Consider the following 22,667-nt stretch of genomic DNA (forward strand, 5'->3'; position numbering starts at 1 on the left):
CCAAAACATAGGAGACTAAGGTGGGATCATCAAAGGGCTCTAAGAGGCCTGAGTTTGGTGGAAATGGTGCTGACAGGTTTTGCCCTTTACTTCCTCTCCCTCTCCCTTGCTAAAAACCATTAGACTACATTCCTAAAGCTAGCCCCCAAGGTCTATTCCCTTATTTGGCCACTGATTCATTCCTGACACAAAATACCAAGGCCAACAATCGAAATTCATTATTTAGCTAACCCATCCAATCAGGATTTAGCACATCACCCTAGCACAGAATCCCCCTTTTCTCCTCAAAAACACCTGTTTACTTGCTTGTTGCTTGCTGTCTGCCATTAAAACCCCACCACCCCCATACTTGCCCCGCTGGGGTAATAAATCTCCTTTATACTGAGAATTTAGTGTCTGGGTGTCCTATACCAACTGTGGGTAAAGAGCAACCTCTCTTACAGTCATAAGGTTGATATTCAATGGTTTAGAAATCTCTGATGTGAGGTCTTTTAGATCATGTGAAAGCCTTCCTTTCCTTTCAAGAAAAACACTTATTGTTTTACACCCTGAAGTGGATTTCTGATGCCCATCACCAAAAAAAAAAAAAAAAAAAAAAAAAAAAAAAAAAAAAAAAAAAAAAAAATCTCTGTTTGATTTAGCTTTTTACAGATTTGTTTCCAGAGTCTCTCACACTTGCCTTTCCCAATCACACCCCTAATGTATTCTCTAGGCTTATCCAGAGTGATCTTAGGTTTTATTAATTTATGTTTTGTATATATGTATGTGCATGTGTACATGAGTGCATGTTTGTGTTCAGGTATGTATACATCTGTGTATGAAAACAAGAGAACATCAGGTGTTGTTCCATGGGAGAGCCATGAGCTCTCATTAGCCCGAGACTTCCCAATGTTTCTAGGCTGATTAACCATCAAGCCCAGAAATCTGCCCATCTCTATCTTTACAGTTGTAATTACAAGGATTTACCATCATTCCTGGCTTTGTTAAATAAATTCTGGTAATCAAACTTAGGTCCTCCCTTCATGCTTGTGTGGCAAGACCTTTACTGACTGATTAGTAAAATATTTGCAGTTGTGCTTAGTGTTTGCTTTCTACTGGAAATCAAATTAAATGAACAAAGCCCTGATCCATATGGGCTTCTGCCTTACCTCTCATACTCTGTCTTCCTACCACAAACCCTTGCCATTGCAGGCACTACTACAACTTCCCACAGGCAGCTGTGGCATCAGCCACAGGACATTTGCACTGATTTTCTATGCTGCATTCTTCCAGGTACTTTTAAATCCTATTTGTTCTATGCAAAAAAAATCTAAAAGGGGGTTGATTAAATTTAAATGTACTTATGTTAGAGTTCAAGAGATGTTGTTCAGTTCCTCCTTGAGAAGACTCTAACAATTAATGGGCAAAATATAAAGGTATTTATTTCCTAAAATATGTGGTACCATCAAGTGCTAAACATCTTACATGTTGCTGATCTGTTCTTTTAAGCTTTGTTATTTTCCATCAAAAAGCGGCACATTGCCCATTTTCACTTATCTTCTTTTGGCTTCTTATATGCTTTGTGTTCTGGCTTCCAGTAACCCACAAGAAGTAGTCATTCCTTTTTTTTCTAGATGAACATTTCTGTCTAACCTGCTGCCTTCCCACATTTTACGGCAGCTATGGCCTGATGGACTCATCAGGAGGGACCTTGTTCCTTCACTCAGGTCCAGTGTGCCTCACTGAAGGTTGTAGAGACTCTTTCCCAGTGAGAGGGAAGTCAGGGTCCCTCTGAGATATTCTCAGAGTTTGTCTCACTTGCACCGTTCTGCACAGCACTGTAACAAATGCCTAATTCCAGGCTTAGGTATGGATAGCCCATCATGGCCTGTGTGCTCTGCTGTGTCTTCTTCCTTGCTATTTCTGTAGGAATCAACTCCATCTGAGATAGATGTGGGGAGGTGATCACTCTGCTACTGAGCAGCTCATCTTGACTTTCCACTTTTCACTGCCCTGAAATCTAACAATGACAGGAAACAGTGATAGTTACAGTGACATTGTACAGTGTTACAGTGATCACCTTCTATGTGACAGGCATTTGTCCAAGCGCTTCATATGTAATGTCCCATCAGTCCTCATGGCATTCCAACACATGGGGCTTTCTTATAATTTCTACTTTAGAGATGAGAAATGTGGACGTCCAGAGCTAAAGAGTCTTTGCGAGTTTTCACAAGTAAATAAGGAGTTGAGACATGACTCAAGATTGCATTTATCTGTGCACTGTGTTTTTAACCATTATTTCTATGTTATCTGTGGGTGAATAAAATACAGGACTCTTTAAAAAATATGTTCTGAGCATTACTAGACACAGAAATCTCATGACAGGATAGTTGAGATTTAATGATTTTGGGTCCATCTCAACAATTCAGATTTCAAACCATAAATGCCCCTGGAGGCTTCAAAGTACTTGCAGAAATGAAGCATGCTTCCATCCATATAGTCCAAAGGAATGATTTGCTCAAGGTTTCCCCATTACAGAACATTATCAATTAATGGGTATTAGGTGAGAAAAATTATCACTTATCAAATGAAAGAGGACAGTTAATTTGATCAATTCATCATTCAATTTAATCAGTTGAAGGCTGCAGCTAAAGAAGATATGATCATGAGTCAGAGCCATAGGTGGTGATTATGAGATGTCATCTAGAACGTGTTTGGAATCTCATCCCAACACATGATAATGACATAGTAAGTAATATCAAATGATTAATTTGAGTACAAATCATGCCATCTGAAGACTTCAGCTCATAACCTTAATGTACCATTACCATAATTAAGGTATCTTAGCCATTTGGCATTTTGTTGCCTTTCAGAGCTTAACTTTTCTTTCATTTTATTAGTAGTATAGTGTTGATTCATTTACGATAATCATCTTCCTTCACATGGTTTGGTAATGGCTCAGGGGTAGAAAAATGACAAAGATGGAAACAGAAGCAGAGAGAAATGGAGATCAGAGAGTAAAATTTATGTGCAAGCACTCCTAATAGAAATGAGTCCTGTATGTTAGTTAAGATTTCCTAGCCACTGCAATAAAAAGTAAAAAGAATGGATGAGATTATTTTAAACATAAATTTTGTTTATTGAAATACATTTAAACTTCAACATGAAATCAAATAAAAATCTAATCATGAGAAATATTACAAGTTTTTTTTACTAAGCTTTCATGAACCAAAGTATATTTACTTTACCTTTATATCACACAGCAATTCAATTGCAAATTCAGGTCTTCCATCACTGAAGTCAAATTGTCACACTGTCCTTAACCACATTAGTTAATGGCCATCATGCTGCACAGAATAGTCATAAAGTATTTGTAAAATGAATCATATTCTTTGATAATGGAAACTTTGGAGTACTTTTATTAGCTTTGAAAAACATGCTACAATTCTTTGTGTTTTGTGATGTTTTTACCCAGGTTCCCTTTTTTTAAGTAGGCAAGAAATGAATAAGAAATTTAAGTAAGCACAAAAAAAGAAGTAGTATAATGATTTTACACTGTTTCACAGAAGCCTCCATCCACAATAAATGTGAATATTCTGAGTACCCCTGGCATCCAAAGCAAGAACTATCAACTATCCATTTCTGGCAAGGAATCTGAATTCCAACAATGAGGAGGGAGAAAAGCTGCCTATCATTCATGGTTCAGTGGTTACTTCCTATAGTTTCAGGGTCATACAGAAGAGGCTCTGCAACTTTACAAGACAATAAAACTAAAGCCAACAGATGTAGTACTACTAGCCCTAATTGCAAATAGCATCATTATCATTAATAAGGACCAAAGTGTTTTTAACTGCAAGAAAGAAAGTGAAATTAACCAATGCAGAAGTAGAGTTTAAGCTTTCGAAGACACAATTGCAATTACAACAGTTTAACAAAGCTTTGCTTGCTATCTATAAAAACCAGGCAGAACAATGCCACAAAATATCTGCCAACTTGCAGTCCCGACATCCTGAGTATCTCTTGCCTATGTTAATCCAATCTCCCATCTCTTCCATGAAAAGCAACATTCAAAAACAATAGAGCTGCTTCAGGAATTTTCTGACCAACATCCAGAAAATACAGTTGAAATCTAGCTCACCATGTAACAGTTGAAATTTTCTCAAAGAAATATTTCCAAAGCCTGTCTAATATTTAGAAGAACAGAGAAGTTAAATCATAATCCAAATATGGTACCTGTTTTAGTGATCATGTACAGCCACAAAGAAGATATTGGTGGTGCCACTGAGGTTTTCACACAGCCATCCAGTGGTATCAAAGCCATCAACCATTATTCTATGCTAATTTGTCCTTGATAAGAGAAATTGCAATCTTTAAGCTTAAATATGGAAGTAAGTAAGAGGTAATTACTGACCTAGAACAGCTACGGAAACAAAATCCAAAAGATATTTACACCCTAGTTAGCATTATTTCTGCTTACTTGCTTATGGACCTAGTGAAAGCAAAGGCCTTTAGTAAATGCTTGTCTTCAGTAGATAATAGATGTTTAAAAGTAGATATTAAGTCTCTTGAAAATTCTCTAGGTGGTTCATACCAAGAAAGAGGGGTGAGAAAGTTATTGGAGAAAATCAACCTAAGGAGCAAGAACAAGGAGATTTGAAAGAAGACGAAGTGAAAAAAAAGGAAGAGGAGGAGGAAGAGGAAGAGAAAGAAGAAGGAGGAGGAGGAGGAGGAGGAGGAGGAGGAGGAGGAGGAGGAGGAGAAGAAGAAGAAGAAGAAGAAGAAGAAGAAGAAGAAGAAGAAGAAGAAGAAGAAGAAGAAACTGCCTTAGAATTATGACCCCAAAGTAACACCAGATGTAAAAAGATGGCTACCAATGCAAAAACATTCTTACTACCTAGGAAGAAAGAAAGGTGAAGAGAAGAACCAGACTGGAAAAAGAACAAAGAGAGCAACTGCAAGAACTTCCTCTGAACCAGACACCAGTAAAACTGGGAACAGCCCACTCACCTCACTAAGACCTGTCTTGCTACAATACCTGCATCTAAAGTAATCCGTACCTCAAGACACCAGAAGCATATAGGGCCCCAGAAACAAAAAAGAAACATGCAACAGGAGAAGGAGAAAGGAGGCAAAGGGGCTAGTGATTGTGATGTACTTGTTGCAGATTGTTTTAAATCCAGAGTTCCTGGCTTTGCCAACATAATAAAGGTAACACAGCAAGAAGCCCAGAGCTCCCTCCTCCATCCCCATTGTCAGGAAATGATTTCTTGTACTTCACATGGGAACTTCATCAAACTGACTAATCAGGTTTAGCCTACTTCACAAAATAGCTTTGCACAAATTATGAAACTGAACATGCCTGAGTGTCAGACACATTACCTAAGGTTTCCCGGAATTTAAATACAGCGTGTTTCCCCTGCTTCAATTAATGTGAGAAGACATACATTCACTTTTAAGTCTCACCTTAAATTATGTGTTAGGAGGCCCTGGGTAGGTTAAATGTGGACTCTTCTGTGCATCCAAGTCCTTGGTTTGGATTATCATGTGATGAAAAGGAATCTTACTAAAATACTAGTGTGCTTAATTAAATAAGTGGCCAGAAACACTCAATGTGTAAAGTAATTTTACCATAAGTTCTCTGTTCCGTGATACTGGGATTGTGATTTTCTTCACTTGTATGCGTATGCGAACAAGCCTGACTCCTCTATGCCCTTGCTATTTTCAATTTCAGATTATGTTAACAGCCGATTCAGTTCCTTTGAAGACCTCCACAAACATATCAATGATCCATATACTTGAATCTTACACCAGTGCTCTGAGGGCAAATGAATTTTGGCTTCTTAATAAGAACATTTAATGGCCACTATCAAGAACATAAACTTTGACTTCTTTATTTTAAGAGTAATAGTATCAGGCACTATTAAAAATGAACAAGAGCATTTGGCCCAGTTAGCACTCAGATGGCTCCCCTTTCTGTTATGGGGTCTGACCTTTCACTACTTTTCTCAAAGTAATTTGATTTGCAGATCGCTTATGGAGTAGATATTGCTCTTGTTTTACCTTGCTAGCAAACTGAATTCACACTCAACAGCTATGAGATGCACATTGGGGTATCTCCTCATGTTTGATATTCATTTATGCCACCCAAGATATAATTTATTTCAGGCTTTTATTTCCTTGTGACCAGATTGTTAATAAAAGTGCTGCTGAGTTTGAATACTGAAGAATAAATGAATAAAAAGCTGATAGGAATGAATCAGTAATTAAAAAGAAATATGAGAGTTAAAATTATTCTTTGCAGAATGTATGGATGTTCCCATTTTATGCAGCCAGAAGAGTGTAAATAATGAGGGCTAGGATTATAACATAAATGTAGAAATCTTACAATTCCTGAGAAGATTCAATTTTCAACTCTGCTACTCTGCTCTATCTGCTACAATGACAAGATGAGAAACAGGGAGTCTGAGGCTAGAATGCTGATATATAAATTATGATGTGCAATAGTTTTTAATTTTCCTGCTTATGTTAATCTTATAATGCTGTAGAAATTACTCACTATCCCCTCTTGGAAGATGATACAGAGGTCTCTGCTTTGCAAAACAGCTTGTGTTCTCTTTAGCATCTGTTGTTTCCCCACTCAGTTATTTACATAATAGGCATGGTCAAATCACAACAGAAACTCACTGGCAGCCCATGCAGCTTCAGTTAGTGGGAACAGTTATCAATGAGGCCGTGGTTACAGCAGAGTTATAAAAATTTAAGCAGTGGGCCACAAGCCATGTATAACCCCCCTCCTTTTATTTTACAATAATTTTTGTCTTAGGGAAAATTTATAATAGCAGATTTTGTTGACTCCATGCACAGATTCACCAATAATTAATGTGTTCCTGTTCAGTGCTTTGTAGTTCATCCAGGTTATCTGTACTTACTCTCCTGCCCAATCTTATAATAAATGGGTAGTCCCAGCAATGCCAGTAGGAGAATATGAGGATGACAAGCTCACTCCCCTCAGGGAAGAGGGAATAGAAAATGTACAGGGCAAACCAGTAATACCAGCTCAGTTTCTCAATGAGAGCATCATCTACAATGGATGACAAATAGAGAATAAGAAGAGAAACTATGGCCAGCTACATCAGCAGGGACTACCTTGTACCCTTCATAATTCTGAGGCAAAGTGATTATCAATGTCACAGAGAAGATGGCTTCAAACAGAATGAGTTCAGTACAGGAAGGTAATAGATTAGAGCAGATTGAAGAGTGGCCTATAGAACCAAGTTTCCCATTCATATGCGTTTGGTGGTACACATCTGTGAATCCTGCTCTCAGGAAACTGACACAGAAATGTCACAAGTTCAGTCCAGCCTGGGCTACTTAGTGACACAATTTCTTAATTAATTTCTAATTAAATTAATTAATTAAAACGAGATTATCCCATATTTCCTAGTCTGAAGGCCTAAACTTCAGCAATCCCTTTACATTGGTATGATCATACCCAAACCCTGACTATGGCCTGAGCTTTGACACTCTCCTTGCCCTTCGCTATATGACAGACTAATATTCAAGCCCTTGAGTGACTATGCCTGGATATTTCTGGCCTTGCTCTGCATCTCATTTTTGCTGTGTTGACTTTCACCTCACAAGTCTTCCCTGAGTCCCATCCCAGAATAAACCCATTATTTAACAGACAACCTTTATCATTTTTTCTCAGTATGAATTAAAAATATGTGTGTGATTAGCAAATATCTTTAACAATAGGTGGGGCCAGAGAGGATGTGTCCGTCTTTTACAACCACAAGTTCTCAAGCATGGCATATTGCCTGGCATATGTAGACACTCAATAAATATTTACTGATTTAATAAATAGATGAATGAGCAACTTGCTTTTTAATAAGCATACTAAAATCTTTCAAAATATTTAAGTTGCATTGAATAGACATATGATAAAAATATGTTATCCCTGGAAATAGTCATAAAATTATTATTCATTTCATTATGGCATTAAAATATCTTGGTCTTCTTCTCTTTGAATGTTTAGCTTTTCTTTTTTTTCATAATTTTTTATTAGTGTAGAAATACTGGTAAAATATTTCCCCAAAACAGAAAGATTGAGTGTGTCCAAGACTGACAGGAATTAAGTTCTCCTTTGTTACTACAGAAAAACATATAGGAGAATGAGAAACTAAGTAGCCTTTCAATAAGAAAGAGTAGCTATGAAATATTAGAAAAATTATTCATTTGATCACTTTATTTATTTTCATAGGAAATATAAATATTATCTTAGAGAAAAAAATTAAAATTCCATGAACTAATGTTTGTGGTTATGACTGGAGTATTACTATATATTTTTATTAAACTTACTATAAATCTATTAACATATTCATTTTGAATAAGCACATCTTATATTTGATTACAAAGCTAATAAAGAATGCAAATAAATTGTAAGAGATGGATTTTTTAAAGAGTTAGAATATGCACAAACCATACAGTTGTAACAAATGAATTTCACATGCCATACATGTGCCAATTACAGCTGCCCAATCGGTTTCTTAAATTAAGCCTCAGTAAAAATGTTGCTGATCTAGTTTGAACCTCAGTTCATGATCTATAGAAATAAAGCAACATTAAAAATATAAAAAATTATCTAGTTTAATTAACATTTTATATACTCATTCACATTTCAAAAGTCCTAATTCAACTGTGTATATTATTATCAAGACTGTTTAGAACAGGCTGAAAAAAGAATCTGGCCTACCATCTGCTTACGGCCCATCAACTAAGAATAGGATTTACCTTTTGAGGTAGTGAAAAAATGAAAAAGAGATATTTTGCCACATGAGAAATTGCATGAAATTCAAATATCATTGTCACAAATGAAGTTTCATTAGAATTTGCCATGTGCATTCATTTACTGGTCATTTGCTGCCTGGGCTGACTTTGTCCCATACCTACAGAACTGAGTAGCTTGTACCAATACTTCATACCTTGAAACATTTCATGTCATACTCTTTATAGGAAAATTTTTGCCAACCCTAACCCTAGTTACTTTGTAACTTATTATGGATTTTGTTATTACTGGGCTTCTAGATTTCTTAATCCTACACCATTTTATGCTGCTCTGTTCTGATGTTAAAACTAACCCTTGCTCTACTGACTAGAGATAACTGAACTTGCCAAATTCTTTATTGTTCATCACCAGCCGTCTAAGTGACATCTTCATCAGTAGCTTCCTATACCATGGTAACCCAATTCTGCCTGTACATCTAGTCTTCAGTCTTGGCTTTGATAACTCAGTTCATTCCTGAACTGTGATTGTTCAACCACTTTAACAAAAGTGAAAGTGGAAATCATGTTGTGAACTGAAAAGAGGCTCTTGAGGATCATGAGTTTTGTTTTTCTGGAAGAAAATCTGCATTACATAAAGCAATGTGTCATCATGAAGACATATACAAACACACATGAATGGTTAACATGATCAAAAACATACTTCAAATGACAAACTTCAAAAAATAATGCTTTTATTTATTCACTGAGAATATCATATAATATATATTGATCATATTAATCTTCTGCTTCCTACACACTACCTTTCTATCTGCCCAACTTCATGTCCTCTCTCTCTTTCTCTTTCTCTTTAAAGAACAACAATGGTGTCCAGTATATATGTTGGCCCATTTCTGGCCTGTGTAAGACCTGGCCTGGAGTATGGTCCATATACAATCCAAATGTGTTGTCAGTGATTTTCTTCAGATTCAACTGTCTTCTTGGGGCCATTCAACTGTGCCCCCTTGTAAAGTACCATCCCAGTTGGGATTGTTGATAGTTTACACTACAGTAGAAAGGACCAGAATAAGGCATGAGAGACCCACCTGAGTACCTAGCTGCTCCCTACATCCTGGCATCTCTGAATGTGGCCTGGAAGAGAGGCAACAATATTAAAAAGCAGGAAAGGACAGAGTGAAGCTCCATCTACACAGTTACATAGAAGCTATTATCTCTTCTGTGTAAGGCTTTTCAGGTATGACCTGCTAGAGGAAGAGAGTGTCAACATCTTTGTGACACCTCACCTATATCCTGTAAGGAAATCACAGGAAGAACCAACTCACTTGTTCTACAGATTAAACTTTGGTGGAACTGTTTGTTGTTTAGACCTTAAGAGAAGGGGTAGGCATTGCTTTTGTGCCCCCTCACTCCCTATCTAAGAAGAAATTTTAGCTAAAAGTTGTCATTCCACTAAAGAAAACTTGCTTTTCCCCTCCCAGTAGTTACCAAATGTCAATACCTCCTCAGTTAGGGGTGGAACACTCTTCTATGCTTGGGTTTTGTATGGCTTGAGCTGCAGCGTATCTTCTGCATGTAGTGTGTGCTATAAGCACTCCCCTATACCAGAGAGCATGTTTCCTTGAAAGTGGACTATAAAATCCCTAGCTCTCATTTTAAAGTGATGAGATAGTTTATTTTGGAGTTCATATGTGCATCTGTCCTACTGTATCTGGAAAACTTTCCTTGGAATCATCCACCACTTTGATTCTTACAGTCTTTCTACTCTATCTTATATGTAGACCTCTGAGCATTGAAGTGGAGAGTCATGATATAGATATCTCATTTAAAGATGAGCATTTCCAAGTCTCTTATTCTCTTCATGTTGACTAGTTGTAGGGTTTTGTGTTAATGCCATGTACTTTTAGGAGAAGCTTCTTCAATGAGGGTTGATCTATGGATATAGCAATGTCGTTAGGGCTCACTTTATTCCTGTGTCAATTTAGCACAACAAAAGGAGAAGTTCTTCACTTAGGGCCCATGTCCTATCTAGCTTCCAGTTCTTTGCCTTATTTACAGTGTAAGGTATGGGTTCCAGTTCATGGATCAGGCCTTAAATCCAATAGAAACCTCTCCATATCACTGTAGTTTTAATAAACATTCAGCTTCTTTTCAGGAATCCTTGCTCATATCCCCTAGGTAGGTTCTCAGTTTTACAAGGTGAACATTTTACTTCATGGCTGATTCAAATGTAGGCATTTCTTTCCCCTGAATGGTGCCACAGATGTGACTTGGGACTTCTCAGAGTGTCACAGTGGTAAAGTATTAGAAGAGTAGCCCTAATCTTGGGAAGATTTCAGAAGGAAGATTGAGTGTTTAGAAGCTAGTCAAGATGCAGGTCACTGTGGTTCAGTGGCCAAGGCTAGAGTTTACCAGTTTGAGGATAGACTGAGCTATATAGAAGAATGACATCTTAACAAACACTCAAATGTTTTAAATTTCAAGTGAAAAATGAAGCAGTCCCATTCAGAATGTATGGTGTATTCAGAATAAAAATAATTTAAATAGAACTTCAGGCAAGCAATCAAATTGATTTCTCTCTTTCTCATTGTGCTACCATGAATGCTACAAACATAGACATTATGAGAATTATTCAGAAGAATTTCAGAGAAACTTCAATTATTTTCCTGTTACTTTGTATCTGGCTATTTAGCAGGTAAATCAATAACCATTAAAATGAACATACACAATAACAAAAAGGAGTTTTTAAAGTTTTTGTTTCTGACATTTCAAAATAATTCTTCTACTCCCAATATTTAATTGAGCTAATAAATACTTCTGCCCTACCCATTGAAATTCTAAAGGAAAATATATTTCTTCTAGAAAGAGATCCAACATAATTAAACATCTTTTGTGTTTGCTGAGATATAATCCTGCCCAGTAGGAAACCAAGAGTTCAAAACAGCCCTGACAAGGTGCTTGACTTGCAAAATTTCTGATTGAATTGTATGCTTCATGTAGATTTTGAAAGTTGTAAAATGCCACTGAATACTAATACCAAATATTTCCCCTGGAATGTCTGCAGAGTTCTCAACTAGAGCTGTTTGGAAAGTTTCCAGAAGTCTCTTACGGCAGCACTTATGCATAAAAGAAAAAAACATAATATGCACAAATGAGAAAATTCCGTCATTGAGAGGAAATCTGTAACTTTTTCACCATGTTCCATGTCTCCATAACAATTTTTAGAATAAAATAATTGGAAACATTTTGCATTTCTTTATTCATTTACTTTTATATTTAGTTATAACTAGTTTTTACTGTCTTCATTTCTCTGAATTGGTGTTTGTGTGCACATATATATGCATGTATATATATATATATATATATATATATATACATACATGTGTCAGCATTATGTGATAGACTCTTTAGCCATATATTACTACCCAAATTGGCAGAGCTGCCCAAATAAATTCCATCATTCCTAGTTCATTCAGCATAAATACATAAAATGTCAAAATTTAAAAATATGTTCCAGTCCAGGCAGTTTTGCCAATTTCTAAATATTTTTTCTTTTATTGAAAATTGACATTTTTTCAAACAATATAGTCTATTTAAAAATTTCCCTCCGCCAACTACTCCTATTTCCTCCCTACCTCCTCTCTCATTTGGATCCACACACTTTTTGTCCCTCATTAGAAAACAAATAGACATCTAAGGAATAATAATAAAATAAGACAATAAAATAGAAAAAGATAAAACAAAAACAAACAAAAGAAAAAGAGTAAAAGAAAAAGTTGAGAACACATGTTCACACACACACACACACACACACACACACACACAGGAATCCCATAAAAGCACAAAACTGTAAGCTGTAATATACCTGCAAAAAGAATATGTAAGGTTAAAAGGAAAAAAAAAACGCCTAACACAACATTATGAGACAAAGAACTCCCAAAGATGGTAATGAGAGTTCATTTTGTATTAGCCATCTAATGTTGGGCACAGGGCCTATGCTTAAGAGTAGTTTGTTTCCCCAGGGAGACTTCCTTAGAGAAAATTAATTTTTCATTTGAAAGTAATCAACTGGAGCTAGCTTGTGGGTTAGGGACGGGGGCATGTGTTCACTTCTTCTCTCAGAATTAGGACTCTCTTTTAGGGTTTCTATTGCTGTGAAGAGACACCATGACCATGGCAACTTTTATGAAGGAAAAATATTTAAATGTGGGGGCTAGAGTTCTCACATTTGACTCACAAGCAACAGAAAGTGGCCTTTGTCATTGGGCATGGCTCAAGCACATATGAGACCTCAAAGACCAATTCCACAGTGACACACTTCCTCCAAGACCACACCTACTCCAACAAGGTCACACCTCCTAATAGCGCCACTCCCTTTGGGGACAATTTTCTTTCAAACCACTACAAACACCATCTGGTACAGATTCATGCAAGCCCTTGGAATGCTATCACAGACAGTCCTTAGGAGTTTAAATATGCATCAGTTAGGCTGTGTTTAGAGGGCTGTATTTCCTCGCTGTTTACCATCTCCTCTGGCTCTTACAGTTTTTCTGATCCGTCTTATACAGAGTTCTCTGAGCCCTAAGGGGAGGGATTTATTGGAGACACCCCACTTAGAACTGAGTCTCCCAAATTCTCTCCCTCTCTGTACATCATTCGGTTGTGGGTATCTGTATGTGTTCCAATCTACTGTAGGAGTAAGCATCTCTGAGGATGACTGAATAAGATACTGATCTATGAGTATTGCAGAATGTCTTTAGGAATCGTTTTATTAGCAGAACATTAAATTTAGTTTTCTTCTAGCCTTATGGTCTATCTAGTGGCAAGTGTTTGGTCCCCCAGCAGTATCCAGGTATGGGTCCATCTCAAGGAGTAAACCTTAAATCCAATCAGACAGAGATTGGTTACTCCCACAACTTTTGTGCCATTATTGTATTAGCTTGCTTATCTTTCAGGCAAAGTCACTATTGCAGATTGCACTGTTTGTAGCTGTGTTGGTCTTTACCTTTCTCCTCTGGTAGTTTGCAGAGTACCTTCCAGTACCATGAACATTTATCTATAGGGTTGAAGGCTCTAAGTTGGCACCAACTCAATTTCTCTGTGTTCAGTGAGTTGTATGGGTATTGTCTTTAGCAATAGGGTCTTACCATCAATTTGTAGACAGCAAGCAGTAGCCTTGATAATAACCTAGATTGTATGGGGATTCCTATGGGACCTGTTTGGCTAATAGCTCAATTAGAAGTAACCCATTCTCAGTACTGGAAGCTTCTTTTGGTGACAGAGAATGTCCAGTTGGGGAGCTGTTTCCCTTGTTATTTGAAGATTTCATTTAGATCTCCTACATATGTGTATATATTTTGTGAAGTTTATACTGTATTAGATTTCCATATGATCCCTCCAATCATTCTTAGTTCTAGCTGTCCCTCTATGTATCCCCTTTCTTGACTCCCTGTATTCTCCCTCTCCCTATTTTATCCTGTTTCTGCCCACCCCATCCATCCACAACTATTTATTCTATTTCCCCTTCATAGAGTGGGCTCTCCCTTCCCCCTTGTCCCTACTCTATGCCTAACCTCTGTAGTTATACATATTGTAGGTTGCTTATCAATGACTTAACATTTAATATCCACATATAAGTGAATACATACCATATTTGTCTTTCTGAGTCTGGACTACCTCACTTAGGATAGTTTTTTCTAGCTCTATCATTTACCAGCAAATTTCCTTTATTTTAACAGCTGAGTAATATGCCATTATGTAAATGTACCATATTTTTGCTCTCCATTTATATGTCGACAGACATATAGGTAATTTCTAATTTCTGGCTATTTTGAATAGAGCAGCAATGAACGTGTTTGAGCAAGTTTTTCTGTAGTCAATGAAGTGTCCTTTGGATATATGTGCAAGAGTGGTATGGCTGGATCTTAAGACAGATCAGTTCCCAGTTTCCTGAGGAACCACCACATTGATTTCCATAGTGGCTACATGAGTTTGCAATCACATAAGCAATGAATGAGTATTCCACTTACTCCACAACTTATCCACAATGCGATGTCATTTGTTTTATTGATCTTGACCATTCTAACTATTATAAGATGAAATCTCAAAGCATGTTTGATTTGCATTTTCCTGATGACTAAGGATGTTGAGTATTTCTGTGTTTCTTAGCTATTTTTGTTTCATCATGTAAGATGAAGCAGAAGATAGTTTATAAACAAAAGATTATGTTTAAAACTGTACCCCATTTTTAAATTGGGTTATTTGCTTCTATGATGTTCATTTTTTTGTTCTTCAGAGATTTTATGTATTAGCCCTCTATGAGATGTGCAGTTGGTAAAAATGTTTTCACGTTTTGTAACATGATGCTTTGTCTAAATGATGTTGTCTTTACCCCACAGAAGCTTTTAAGTTTTATGAGATCCCATTTGTTAATTGTTATTCTTAATATCTGTACTGTGTTCTGTTCAGGTTGTGTTTTTCTGTGCCATTGAGTTCAGTCTGACCAGCACTATTTATTGGAGATGATGTCTTGTGTGTGTGTGTGTGTGTGTGTGTGTGTGTGTGTGTGTGTGTGTGTGTGTGTGTATGTGTGTGTTTGTCATCAAAATTTCAGATGTCCATAGATGTATGTAATTATTTTTGGGTCTTCAATTCTATTTCATTGATCAATGTATCTGGGTTTTTTTTTTTGCCAATACCATGCTGTTTTTAATTATTATAGCTCTGTAGTAAAATTTGAGGTTGGAGATGGTGATAACTCCCATGATGTTTTTATTATTCAGAATTTTTTTTAACTATCTTGGATTTTTTGTGTTTCCATATGAAGCTGGAAAGTTTTCTTTCAAGATATTTGAAGAATTGTGTTGAAATTTTGATGGGGTTTGCATTGAATCTATAGATCATTTTTTGGTAGAATAGCCATTTTTACTACATTAATCCTTCTAATCCATCAGTATGGCAAATTTTTCTATCTTCTGATTTATTCTTCAATTTTTTTCTTTCATTGTCTGATAAGTTTTTACTAGTCTTTCATTTGCTTGGTTAGAGTTATCTGTAGCAAGTCTTTGTCTCACCAGCCAGTTCCCAACTAACCACAGAGACTTATTATTAATTGTGAAAGCTTAGCTGATAGGTTATGCTTACTTCTAACTAGCTATTATAACTTAAATTAACCAATTTTTATTAATTTACATGATGCCATGTGGCTCATGGCTTGTTACCTCATCTCCTACTTGACCTGCTTCTCTGCATCTCCTGGGTACACTGCCCTTCTTCTTTCCAGAATCCTCTGTTCCTGGAAATCCTGCCTAGCTAGTGGGCATTCAGCTTTTTATTAAACCTATCACAGTGACATATCTTTACACAGTGTAATCAAATATTTCATAACACTTCCCCCTTTTGTCTAAATAAAAAGGAAAGGGTTTTAGCTCTGACATAGTAAAATTATATACAATAAGCACAATTATCCAGTAAGAATTACATTTACAATGCCCAGTCCATTTGTATTTGGCAGTTTCAAAGAAAATACTCTCATTATTTACCTATCTTGATGAGTTCAAATTTAGTACCTAATTTGCCTTCTATCATAATTAAGGAAAATTATAACTATAGATATCTAGTCTTTCACATCATCAAAGTCTTCAGAAATATATAATATTATTGGATTAAACGAAGTACATTGTAAGCACCTTCCAAAAATATAAAAACAACAGAGACATCTGGCTTCCTGGACAGTAACCCAAAGTTTCTCTGCAACATTAGGACCTCTAATCTTCAGTCTGCGGGCCTAGATTATTTGACAGGCTCTTCTATGAAGCACAGATTTTGAAGGACTGTCCCACCCAGTCTTGGCAAAGTTCAGCAGTTGCTTTTCTGTGTGTTCTGAAGAATGTCTGGTAGACTTCTATGAAGCAGGAATTTAAAGAACTATTCCACCTTATCTTGGGAAGGTTCTAGTCTTTTTCCTTTGTATACTGCTTGTCCAGTTTGTATAGCATACTGTCAGCAGTCACGGCAAGAGCAGTATCCTGCTCAAATGGCCAGCTTAGCCACATGAAGGTAAACTCCATAAGGAGGTTCTTCAATGCCCATCATCTTGTGATGAGCAGACGTGTATCATGAAAAGCCTTATGATAGTAAAGCATCTTAAATGCCATATTCTGTAGGTATCTGAAGTGTTTGAAGACCACCTATCTATCTAAAACATATCTATTTAGCCTTGAAAACATGCCTAATATTACTACAAGTTTGATTGTTATAAATGAGTAACTATTAATGTACATTTCTTAAATATATATTACATTTTTTAAATGAGCTGCATAAGCACAATACCCCAAACAAGTGTAGAAAAATACATTCAGTATAACAAAAATAACATTAAATTTGCATCAATATGCCAAAATAAATACCAGTGTAAAATATTTGAGACTATTGGTTATTTAAAAGTAGACTGAACAATCTACCTTTTTATCCCATTATTTCTATACTATATCCCCATCTTCCTTCCAGAAAGAGATCCCTGAATCTAATCTTCTTTGTTCAGTTTTTTTTTTGTTACCTTGACCAACAACAATTTATAACAAACCCCTATTAAACAATGACAAACATACATAACCCACCAAATTACCAAAAACAACCTACCCCATCTCTTGGGAATATGGGCATTGTGTTCTGCAGACTGCTTCTTATTTTCTGGGGGCACTGACATCTTTGGAGGGTCCTCAGATAATTAGGAAAATGGTCAAGTGTAGCTAGAGTTTTCCTGCCTGGCCCACAGTCAGGACAAATCTCTCTCACCTGTCAGTCCCACAGCCACTCAGACCCGACCAAGTAAACACAGAGACTTATATTGCTTACAAACTGTATGGCCATGACAGGCTTCTTGCTAGCTGTTCTTACAGCTTAAATTAATTCATTTATAAATCTATACCTTGCCACATGGCTCGTGGCTTACTGGCATCTTCACATGCGGCTTGTCATGGTGGCGGTTGGCAGTGACTCTCTCACCCAGCTTCCTGTTCTCTCCATTCTCCTCTCTGTTAGTCCCACCTATACTTCCTGCCTGGCCACTGGCCAATCAGTGATTTATTTATTGGCCAATCAGCAACACATTTGACATACAGACCATCCCACAGCAGTCAAGTCCTGGCTACAATAGTCTGTGAGGCTGGACCATCTCAGCCTTGAAACTGTTCTGAATGTAAAGCTCTGAGGAAACTGCAACAAAGGCAGTCTGAGAGATTGGATCACCTGGGCCACCCATTTTCATTGGTTTCTGGTCCCTAGCTCTGAAAACACACAAATTTTCAAAGGTAGCATGTATCTGCATTAACACAAATATGAAATGTGTAGTGTGCACAAGTCAGTTAAAGATGATGATTTGTTTTATGTTTGAGCAATTAAAATATATTATTACCTGTAATATAGGGTTTTTTTGTTTATTTCTTTATGTCTATAGCCAGGATTTTCAAGGGATGTTCCCCGATCAAATATGATCCTTTTAAATATTGAACAAATCCAGTCCTTCACTATTTGTGAAAAAAAAAAGCATCACATCTCCAATGCAACATATTTTTTTACTTCTTTTTTGAAATTAAGACATTTTTTTTTAATTTATTTTGCAATACAATTCAGTTCTACATGTCAGCCACGGATTCCCTTGTTCTCTCCCCTCCCGTCCCCCTCACCTTCCCCCCAACCCCCCCCCATTCCCATCTCCTCCAGGGCAAAGCCTTCCCCACAGACTGAGGTCAACCTGGTAGACTCAGTCCAGGTAGGTCTAGTCCCCTCCTCCCAGGCCGAGCCAAACAATCCTGCATAGGCCCCAGGTTTCAAACAGCCAACTCATGCAATGAGCACAAGATCTGGTCCCACTGCCTGGATGCCTCCCAAACAGATCAAGCCAATCAACTGTCTCACCCATTCAGAGGGCCTGATCCAGTTGGTGACCCCTCAGCCATTGGTTCATAGTTCATGTGTTTCCATTCATTTGACTATTTGTCCCTGTGCTTTATCCAACCTTGGTCTCAACAATTCTCGCTCATATAAACCCTCCTCATTCTCGCTAATTGGACTCCCAGAGATCCACCCGGGGCCTAGTCATGGATCTCTGCATCCAGATCCCTCAGTAGTTGGATGAGGTTTCTAGCACAACAATTAGGGTGTTTGGCCATCCCATCACCAGAGTAGGTCAGTTCGGGCTGTCTCTCGACCATTGCCAGCAGTCTGTTGTGTGGGTATCTTTGTGGATTTCTGTGGGCCTCTCTAGCACTTTGCTTCTTCCTATTCTCATGTGGTCTTCATTTACCATGGTCTCCTATTCCTTGTTCTCCCTCTCTGTTGTTGATCCAGCTGGGATCTCCCGCTCCCCCAAGCTCTCTTTCCCTCAACCCTCGCCTTTCATTACCCCCAATCATGTCCAGGCTGTTCATGTAGATCTCATTCCATTTCTCTGTCATTGGGTGATCCCTGTGTCTTTCTTGGGGTCCTGTTTTCCAGGTAGCCTCCCTGGTGATGTGAGTAGCAGACAAGTCATCCTTGTTTCATGTCTAGTATCCTGCTATGAGTGAGTACATACCATGTTTGTCTTTCTGAGTCTGGGTTACCTCACTCAGGATGATTTTTTCTAGATCCATCCATTTGTCTGCAAACCTCATGATGTCATTGTTTTTCTCTGCTGAGTAGTATTCCATTGTGTATATGTACCACATTTTGTTTATCCATTCTTCAGTTGAAGGGCATCTGGGTTGTTTCCATGTTCTGGCTATTACAAACAATGCTGATATGAACATAGCTGAACAAGCGCTCTTATGGTGTGGTTGAGCATTTCTTGGGTATATGCCCAAGAGTGGTATAGCTGGATCTTGGGGGAGATTGATTCCCATTTTTAAAATAGACAGGTTGGTTTGATTTAGTAGGTTTTATAATCCAATATCTCTCAGGAGCTATTGTTTGTTCATCAGCAATCAAAACATTTAAAGTCAATACAACACCATGCAGGATCCAGACTCCCTGTGTTTCCCATCTCTATGTGGCTTATTATTATTATTATTATTATTATTATTATTATTATTATTACTATTATTACTTTACTTCTCTCTTTAAAGACTTAATTTTATTATTTTTAAACTATTTTGTGACTGTACCCTTTTTTTTCCTTAAGCCTACACAAATTGTTAAACACACTATAACCTGTTTAGGAGGTTCTATTTCTGTCTGAACCTGTGTACCAGTAATCTTTTCTCTCTGCATGAGTGAAACCTTAAACTGCCAGGTATAGATGAATTTCTAAAAGGTCTTATTAAATAAAAAATGTGGAACCAGATACAGGGGTGAAAACCTGAGAGAGATCAGAGGAACAGGAACAGCCACATGCTAACCTCACCTACCAAACCCACAACTTCCAAAAGTGAGATACTTCCTGTCTACCCATGTCTATATGCCTTGCTGTTCTGCCATCTGATTTGCTCTCTCTGTCCAGCTACATCACTTCTTTTATTGCCCAGCTCTGTCACTCCCTGTCTGTCTGTACAGACGTCCAGACCTCCATGGTTAACTAATGTTGAAATTTAAGGCATGTGCCACCATGCCTGGCTCTGTTCCCAGTGTCGCCTTGAACTCACAGAAATCCAGACAGATGCCTGCCTGCCAAGTGATAGGATTAAAGGCATGTGCTACTTTTGCATGACTTTTGTGTTTACTTATAATGGCTAACTTTTTCCTCTGATCTCCAGGCAAGCTTTATTTATTAAAACAGAAATAAAATATCACCACATTTCAGCACAAATGAAATATCATCACAGCCAGGCAACTTAGTTCATGGTGCACTGATAGTTCAAGTTGGCAGGCAATGGCCAAGAGACCTCTCTCTGTATGGAATCCAACATGAGAGACTGAAGAACTAGGAAGCCACATTTGGCTCCTTTTTGTGTGTTTGGGACCATTTTTTTAAGCTTTCTCAGGTCTTATGTGGCAACACATGTCCCCACATTGGACACTATTTGTAGCAAATCGTTCTCTGTCCTGTCAGCCAGCTCCCAAATAATACAGAGACATTATTAATTATGAAAACTTGACTGATAGATTAGGCTTGTTTCTAACTAGCTATTATAACTTAAATTATCCCATTTCTATTAATTTATGTGCTGCCATGTAGCTCATGGCTTGTTATCTAATCTCCTCCATGACCAACTTCCTCTGCATCTCCTGGCAATTCCACTCTTCTTCCCAGAGGCCTCTGTGCCTGAAAATTTTGACTAGCTATTGACTATTCAGCTTTTTATTAAACCAATCACAGTGACATATCTTTAAAAAGTGCAATCAAATATCCTGCAATAGTTATCCACAAATATTTTATATTTTTTGAGACTGTTATGACAGGTGTTATTTTCCTGATTTATCAATCCATTTGTCATTTGTATATAAGAAGATATTGATTTTTGTGTATTAATTTTGTATCCTGCTACTTTGCTGAAAGTTTTTATCAGCTGAAGGAGTTTCCTGGTGGAATATTTAAGGTCATTTGTATATACTATTAAGTCACTTGAACATAAATATACCTTGACTATTGTGCTTCCTGTTTGTATCTCATAGATCCCCTTTAGTTGTTTTCTTGTCCAACTAAGACTTCACATACTATATTAGATAGATATGAAGAGACTAGACAGTCTTGCCTTGTTCCTGTTTTTAGGAGAAATGCTTTGAGTTTCTCTTCATTGAGGTTGACATTGGTTATGCGGTTTCTGTAGATTGCTTTTACTGTGCTGCTGTATGTCTCTTGCATTTCTAATCTCTCCATGACTTTTACCATAAGGGGGTGATGAATTTTATCAAAGGACTTTTCTATACCTAATAAAAATAACTAAGGGTTTTTTGACTTTCAGTTTATTTATATGGTGGATTACATTTATCATTTTACATATATTGAATTATGTCTGAATCTCTGGGATAAAATGGCATCCAAGGTCTGGTTACATATTTCTACATAAGGCTTGAGAAGCTTAAAAAGGTTCTAAATACACAAAAATGGAGCCACAGACAAACATGGCTCCCTGTCTCACAATCTCCCATGTGGGCCACAGTACAGAGACACATCTCCTGGCTGATGCCTGTGGGCTTAAGCCACCAGCATACCATGAGCTAATCGTTGTGGTAGTTGAAGATTTTGCTCATGCAGACAAAAAAAGGTTGCAGATGAGCAGTAACACAGGCTCAGATGGGAAAAAAAAACTCTAAACAGGTTACAGTGAGTTTTAAAAAGGTGCTTGGGATTAAGAAAAAAAGAGAAGGGGTAATAGACAGTCATAAAAAATAAAACGTTTAAAGATAAAAAAAAACATTTAAAAATAATAAAGTCATTAAAGAGAGAAGTGAAAAAAAAGAATATGCCATGTAAAGATGGGAAATACTACAACATAGGGAGAGTTTGGACCTTATATATGGTGCTTTGTTAATTTTGAAGTCTTGGAATGTTAATGAACAGACAAAAACTGCTAGGAGACATTGAATTGTAGAAAGGACTGCTAAATTAAACCAACCTATATATTTTTAAAATGCCTTAACTTTAAAATGGAAGTAAAAAATTGTATTACATTAGGGAAGAGGTTATGGTTTTGTTTCCATAGAAAATGAAAGTCTGTTGATTTATTACAGGTTGATAGAGATCATATTTGATCAGGGAAGAATCCCTGTAAATCCTGGCTATAGATATAAAAAAAATAAACATAAAAAAAACCTACAAGACGAAGCAATGGGTCTAGACACCAATAAAGATGGGTGACCCAGGTGATCCAGCCTCTCAGAGTGCCTCTGCTGCAGTTTGCACAGTTTTGTATCCAGAACAGCTTCAAGGTTGCTGGTTGAGATTGTGCAGCCTCACAGACTACTACAGCCAAACTTCAGATAAGTCCAAC

At 37.2% G+C, this 22,667-nt stretch overlaps 1 pseudogene; it reads left to right on the plus strand.

The window, feature by feature from the left end:
- Positions 1–7,073, plus strand: part of LOC128097012 (signal recognition particle subunit SRP72-like) — a 72,902-nt pseudogene extending 65,829 nt beyond the window's left edge.
- The last annotated feature ends 15,594 nt before the right edge of the window (positions 7,074–22,667 follow it).

The sequence above is a fragment of the Peromyscus californicus genome, unplaced genomic scaffold (assembly GCF_007827085.1).
Source record: "Peromyscus californicus insignis strain IS unplaced genomic scaffold, ASM782708v3 Scaffold_5__1_contigs__length_169319896, whole genome shotgun sequence".
Taxonomy (NCBI): domain Eukaryota; kingdom Metazoa; phylum Chordata; class Mammalia; order Rodentia; family Cricetidae; genus Peromyscus; species Peromyscus californicus.